Source organism: Mastomys coucha, unplaced genomic scaffold (genome assembly GCF_008632895.1).
Source record: "Mastomys coucha isolate ucsf_1 unplaced genomic scaffold, UCSF_Mcou_1 pScaffold4, whole genome shotgun sequence".
NCBI classification, from domain to species: domain Eukaryota; kingdom Metazoa; phylum Chordata; class Mammalia; order Rodentia; family Muridae; genus Mastomys; species Mastomys coucha.
In genome coordinates, this window is record NW_022196910.1 from 52,659,319 (window position 1) to 52,666,911 (window position 7,593).

Sequence of the window (7,593 nt, forward strand, 5' to 3'; positions counted from 1 at the left end):
CTATACCTCTCTGCCTACAGGAAGGCAAAAGTAACTTGATGTCCTGATGTTTTGCATTTATTTATTATATGAATAAGGAACCAGAGTCTTACAGCAAGAAAGCGAAGTACTGACACTTTGTTTAATCTTCCTTCATCAATGTGAATCGTGATATTAGCATGCTCACTTTACATAGTTTATTAGTATTAGAAGATATGTCCAAAGGTCTAGAGACAGTATCTAGAGACAGATACAGTCTGGCTTCCCCTCTTTAAAGAGTCATTTGGTTCCATCTTTCATAAGTACTAGCTATCTCTACCTGCTATTTCTGTCAGTTCCCAACTTCCTGACCATTTGACACAAACATGTATGTAACCATTCAACACTGAAGGAAGAGGGGGAAAACTCAGCATGCTGGACTTCTGCTGTATAATCCTTCATTATGATCATGGCAATATTAAAGTTCCTCAAAGGGAAAATCTTTGGTCCAGAAGGTGAGATTGCTGGTCTTGGTAGAGAACTAACATTCCAGCTAAGCAGAGTCAATGGCCTAGGTAAGGGTCCAACTCTTAGAAGGCAGGTTCACCTTTAAGCCATACTGAAAATATGGGTGGAGGAATTAATTATCCCTTTAATTAGACAATATACTATTTCTGCCCAGAACTCCTGCCTTCTAGTACAGGTAACGACATGATAAAAGGATCGCGGTAACAGCCATGCGACTTATTGCTGTGTTGAGAAGAATAGGATTATAGGTTATTATGACTTGCAACTACTCTTCTAAACCCAGCTGCAATGGCCTCTTGGAGCTGCCGTTTGTTTTCAGGTTGGCAGCAATCAACATAAGAGACATTATTTGCACATCAATATTTCTAAATAAGAATTCCGCATCCAGCTTGTTCAAAAAGACATCTAATTCATTCTTGCTTCAAGTGATATCTTCAACTTCCAGCTTTTGGTTATATTTTTTATCCCCTAAGGCGTAGGGAAAGGGATAGCAAAGTCAACCTCAGAAAGGGTTTTCTCACTTCTAAAAAACCTCCTTTTTAACCTTCTAAAGTTGTCATGCACACTTCTTCCTTTGTATGAGGTTTATATTTTGAATTTTGAATCTGTAGTAAACATGGCTCTTTACTCTAGGCCCCATGGGTGCACAGAGGAAGATAGTGCATTCTAGTAAGGTATCACCAGGAGATGAAGAATTAGTAAGCGATAGGTGAGTCCTTTAGGAGCTACTGGGAACCTGCTCAATAAATTGCTTCCCTCAATAATGAGCATTGTGTGGAGTGAGATTATCTTGATAACTGAACAAAGATAACTCTGAGGTGTTTCTTAGCCAAGCTAAGGATCAGACATATTAACCACCAATTGATAAATATGATGTTAGGTGTCTGAGTTCCCTTGAGGTTGCCTGGTGCTAAGGTGGTCAATATTGCTTAGAAATGATTAGTGCCTTATGCATTGTTTCCTGTTACACAACCTGACTTTACACAAGTGATAGAATAAAAAAATCCATGCCATAAACTTTTGTTTGGATTCCATTGAAATGAAGATACTATATGCATATTTTCAGTTTTACGATACAAAAGCAAAGTGCATTTTATCTGACTATGATATAGTCTTGGGGATAGAACCATTGGTGACAACTCTGCACCTCTTCCTGTGCTAGATCCTTAAATTTTATAGATCCCAATATGAACATGTCTAATTATTGATCCTATGAATTCAATACAAGAGCATCCTAAAATTTGACATTTCCATATGTGTGTGTGTGTGTGTGTGTGTGTGTGTGTGTCTTTTACTATATTTGCCCTGATCCCCTGCCGTCCCTCTCTTACCCATCCACTTCCTTTCCTAGTCTTCCTCCTATTTTCAAATCTTTTTATTTAGACTTGATTAATTTATCTGCAGTTACTTTCATGGCCATTGGTGAGGACTTATTTTCAGCAGCATAGACAAGTGACCATTGGCTAGAGGACTGCAAAGACTGCCAGTCCCTCCTACAGCAAGGGTTAGGTACCAATGGCTTCTCAGAGAGGAGCAGGACCTCATAAATCCCTATACCACTAGAACATTCAGCCTGCAAATCCTCAGGGGAGACTTCCTGGGCCCCTTCTCTCACCTCAGTTGAATACCTTGTTCAGGTAATCGTAGCCTCTGTGGGTCCATGAGTACAGTAACCATGTCATGTGTAGAAGGCAGCCGTCTAAAATATTTATTGTCTTCCTTGGACTCTTACATTATATTTTTTCTCTCACTTCTGATATTACATGATTCCTGGAGGAGTTGATATAGATACCACACTTATGACAGTCTTTCACTGTCAGCTTTTCAACCAGTTACGAGTCTTTGCAGTTGCATGAGCCACTACAAAAAGAAGCACCTCTGATCAAGGCTCAGAGAAGCTATAACTTATGAAATCACAAACGTGTTTGTGAAGCTATTTCCTAAAAGCAGTGTGCTCATTCAGAACACAAACAAACACCAGCTTGCTCAGCAAGACTCATGACCACACCAGCCACACAATTGACCAGGTTCACACTACCAGACTTTAGTCCTCTCTTGTGGATCAGGCCTTATTTATAATCAGAAATGGTTCAGTGGCTTCATTAACAGTCATGCTACTACCATGCTAGAGAGCCCGTCATGCTTGGCTGGTGTAACATACAGGATCTACACATGGGTACAGTTCTTAATGACTTCTCTCCCTCATTAGCCTCCAGCATATGAAAACCAGCCAACAACTTCATTTCCCTCTGACCTGGAACCAAAGTGTGTGTGGCATCTTCAACAGGATAATCTTCCTGTCTAATTCTAAGGAGCAACCAAAAGCTGTGGCTGGAGCTTTGATTGTTTGTTGGCCTCTGAGAATCCTAACCAAGGATGGTAAGTGAAGGAGCCCACCTCTAGAAATTGGCCATTTGGTAGGCTGCTGCATCTAGGACTAGCTTTTCCATTCCAGCAGGAGGCCACCATTCAACCTTCTCGTGTCCTTTACATTAAAGTAGTAGATTTCCTTACTTTTCTTCCTGTATCAGTAGTTTTCATAGACCTTTCCCTCTTCTCCCCCATCACTCCACCCAGTCATCCTTACTTAAACCTTAGTTGAAAGAGAAATAAAGTCACAGAGCAAATTTTCACCTATAATGTGAAAGTCTCTTGAGTATGAACACTAATTTTGAAAGGTTTTATGCACTAAGAAAAATGACATGATTTTTTTCAAATTATATGTGTGTATACACACACACACACACACACACATATACACACCAGTGGTGTGAATGACAACATATACATTAAAATACTGCATCGCAGGTCAGCCAGTAGTTTCTAAGGTCAGAAGGCTAGTTCTGACATTTACAAGTTATGGAATCATGGTGAGCTTGCATGATTTAGCTCATGCCCCTCTGTCTTGTATCTGTAAAATGCACATATCAGTGGTGGGGTAAATCAGCCCTCACATGGCTTGTGATAACCACTCGAAATTAGCTCATGCTGTCCTCTTCATCATAGGTACTATATACAATATATATATGTATATATATATATATATATACATATATATATATATACATATATATATATAGTATATATTGAAAAGGAATTAAAGCTATCCTTATGAATGGGAAACTCTGAAGATTAAAAGTGTAGCTTAAAACCAACTTGTAGGAGGGAAGCAGAGGCCACCTCTATGGAAACACTGGGGGCCACTCAGCTGCAAAGGCACCTCCTGCAGGAGGACCTAATTGAAGACTGCCTGCGAGACCAAGGATTGATGATGCAGACAATGCCAGCCGATCGGAAACTGTTGTTTAGAAGAGATGCTTTCTTGAGACCAAGGGAGCACAGATGGAGGATATTGCAACAGTGTTCAGATGAGCTTGCTGTGGTGTCATTCATTCCATGTGACCTCACCTCCAAACCCCAAGGATAGGTAGGGTCTGGCAGGAAGTAGTCCAGGGCACAGGCAGCACCACCTGCTGCTTTCATTTTGATATTTGCATTCTACAATGGTTTGTAGTTCAGATGGTATTAGAGTTAAAGCATACCTGTGGATGAACTCTTTACAGATGTGAATCTCATTGTTCCTGGGTCCTGTGGAATGCAACATGTTATTCTACAAAATGTTAGCATGATTATTAATTTGAGTCCCGTTACAAGGGACGCTTTGTGAACTGGTTATCTCCTGCAGTGCATCCTTTTTAAATAGAGGTAATGTGAATAGTCCTGAAAGTCCCACAATGTGATAATCTCTGGGACCAGACTGATTCAACATCTTGGTGCTTCGATTTCTTAATAAATCAATCTCCAGACTCGTCTCTTTTGTGGAGGGAGGCTACTTACCTGTTCAAAGTACATCACTTCTGTCCTCCAGTTTTCATATCGTATTCCTGTCAGGGTTCCCATTGATTTTTAAAGTTTTATAGTAGACGTTTAAAGCACTTAATGGCCTGATACTTTCTTATATTAATGATTTGCTTATCCCCACAGGACAAGAATAAATTTTGAGATCTTCTTCTGCTACTTAGATGTCAGTCTTAAATGTCACCTTGAGAATCAGAGGGAAAAGGCTTTTTGCTTTTGTTCATTTATTTTTGAGATCAGATAAGACACCAGAAAGAAAAACGGCACATATCTTCTAAAGGTCAGTGAGGCACATAGGGAAACACGATATATCAAGACCTTTGCTTTATCAAATTAATGCATCTTCTCAAATTCTCAAACAATGTTTGTAATGTACCAAGTTAAATTATCAAATCTCCCAGAAATATTACAATAAAAGCCTAAATCTATGAAATGGATAAATCATTAAAATAGCATTTGATATTTTAGAACCTTGGAAAATAAATGTTATTTATCACAATAAACTAATAACCATAAATACAATTCTTCAAGTAGTGGCTTTAACAGCCTGGAACACAATCTCTATTATATGGTCTGAGCGGATATTATTCAGTTTTCCCTTCTGTGAAAAATAAAGTTTGAACATAATTCTTAAAGTAACTTTCTCAAATTATTACGTTTATATTTTCAGATAATTATGGTAATTTTATGGGTTAAGATAAATGTTATCATATCATTAACTACTGGCAGTCTTTTGGGATTTAATATTTAATTATAAAATCTTGTTTATTCTATGCATCTGTGTTAGATTGCTTGTTTAATGATATATGGCTAATGCTCAAACCAGTCTGGTTATTTGGAAATAAAACAACTGGTTTAAATTATTAAATCTAGGATGTAGTTTCCTTCCTTGTGTTGGAGTTTTCCATTTATTATCTTTGAAGGGCTGGATTTGTGGAAAGATATTGTGTAAATTTGGTTTTGTCATGGAATACTTTGGAATCTCCATCTATGGTAATTGAGAATTTTGCTGGGTATAGTAGCCTGGGCTGGCATTTGTGTTCTTAGGGCATGTATGACATCTGCCCAGGATCTTCTGGCTTTCATAGTCTCTGGTGAGAAGTCTGGTATAATTCTAATAAGTCTGTCTTTATATCTTACTTAACCTTTTTCCCTCACTGCTTTTAATATTGTTCCTTGTTTTGTGTATTCGGTGTTTTGATTACTATGTGGAAGGAGGAATTTCTTTTCTGGTCCAAATTATTTGGAGTTCTGTAGGCTTCTTGTATGTTCATGGACATCTCTTGTTTTAGGTTAGGGAAGTTTTGTTCTATAATTTTTTTGGAGATATTTACTGGCCCATAACATTGGGAGTCTTCACTTTCTTCTATATATATTATCCTTAGGTTTGGTATTATCAATTTGTCCTGGGTTTCCTGAATGTTTTGGGTTAGGAGCTTTTTGCATTTTTCATTTTCTTTGACTGTTGCATTTATGTTTTCTATGGTATCTTCTGCACCTGAGATTCTCTTTTCTATCACTTGTATTCTATAGGTGATGCTTGCATCCATGGCTCCTGACTTCTTTCCTAGGTTTTCTATCTCCAGAGTTGTTTCTCTTTGTGATTTCCTAACCGTTTCTACTTCCATTTTTAGGTCCTGGATTGTTTTGTTCAATTCCTTCACCTGTTTGGTTGTGCTTTCCTTTAATACTTTCAGGGATTTTTGTGTTTCCTCTTTAAGGGGCTTGTACCTGTTTACATGTGTTCTCCTAGGAGAACAAAAATGCCAACTTAGGCTACTATACCCAGCAAAATTCTCAGTTACCATAGATGGAGAAACCAAGGTATTCCATGACAAAAACAAATTTACACAATATCTTTCCACAAATCCAGCCCTTCAAAGGACAATGAATGGAAAACTCCAACACAAGGAGGGAAACTACATCCTAGAAAAAGCAAGAAAGTAATCTTCCAACAAAACAAAAAGAAGATAGCCACATGAACAGAATTCCAACTCTAACAACAAAAATAACAGGAAGCAACAATTACTTTTCCTTAATATCTATTAATATCAATGGACTCAATTCCCCCAATAAAAAGAGATAGACTATCAGACTGGGTATTTAACCAGGACCCAACATTTGTTGCATACAGGAAACCCACCTCAGTGACAAAGACAGACTCTACCTCAGAATAAAAGGCTGGAAAACAATTTTCCAAGAAAATGGTCCCAAGAAAGAAGCTGAAGTAGACATTCTAATATCGAATAAAATCAACTTTCAACCTAAAGTAATCAATGGACAGATCATGGAAACAGAAACTAAACAAAGACACAGTGAGACTAACAGAAGTTATGAAACAAATGGATTTAACAGATATCTATAGAACTTCTCATGGTACCTTCCCCAAAATTGACCATATAATTGGTCACAAGTCGGGCCTCAACAGTTACAAGAACATTGAAATAATTCCTTGTGTCCTATTAGATCACCATGGACTAAGGCTGCTCCTCAATAGCAACATAAACAATAGAATGCCCACATATGTGTGGAAGCTTAACAACACTCTACTCAGTGATAACTTGGGCAAGAAAGAAATAAAGAAAGAAATTAAAGACTTTCTAGAGTTTAATGAAAATGAAGCCACAACATACCCAAACTTATGGGATACAATGAAAACAGTCCTAAGAGGAAAACTCATAGCTTTAAGTGCCTACAAAAAGAAACTGGAGAGAGCATATATCAGCAATTTGACAGCACATCTGAAAGCTCTACAATAAAAAGAAGCAAATTCACCCAACAGGAGTCAAAGGCAGGAAATAATCAACTCAGGGCTGAAATCAACCAAATATAAACAAAAAGAACTATACAAAGAATCAACCAAACCAGGAGCTGGTTCTTTGAGAAAATCAACAAAATAGATAAATCCGTAGCCCGACTAATTAGAGGGCATAGAGACATTATCCTAATTAACAAGATCAGAAATGAAAAGGGAGACATAACAACAGACACTGAGGAAATCCAAAAAAATAATGAGATCCTACTACAAAAGCCTATACTCAACAAAACTGGAAAATCTGGATGAAATGGAAAATTTTCTAGACAGATACCAGGTACCAAAGTTAAATCAAGGTCAGATCAATGATCTGACACCCAAGAGGAGTAGATGTCAGGAAATAATCGAACTCAGGGCTGAAATCGACCAAATGGAAACAAAAAGAACTATACAAAGATCAAGAATTGACAAATGGGACCGCATAAAATTGCAAA

At 37.7% G+C, this 7,593-nt stretch overlaps 1 long non-coding RNA gene across 1 annotated transcript in view; it reads left to right on the forward strand.

The window, feature by feature from the left end:
- The window catches only part of LOC116076017, a 21,813-nt gene that overhangs the window by 6,816 nt on the left and 7,404 nt on the right, over positions 1 to 7,593 (forward strand). The window contains exons 3-4 of the long non-coding RNA XR_004112783.1: positions 2,696 to 2,865; positions 4,471 to 4,624. This is a non-coding gene — a long non-coding RNA (uncharacterized LOC116076017). The remainder of the gene's footprint in view (positions 1 to 2,695; positions 2,866 to 4,470; positions 4,625 to 7,593) is intronic.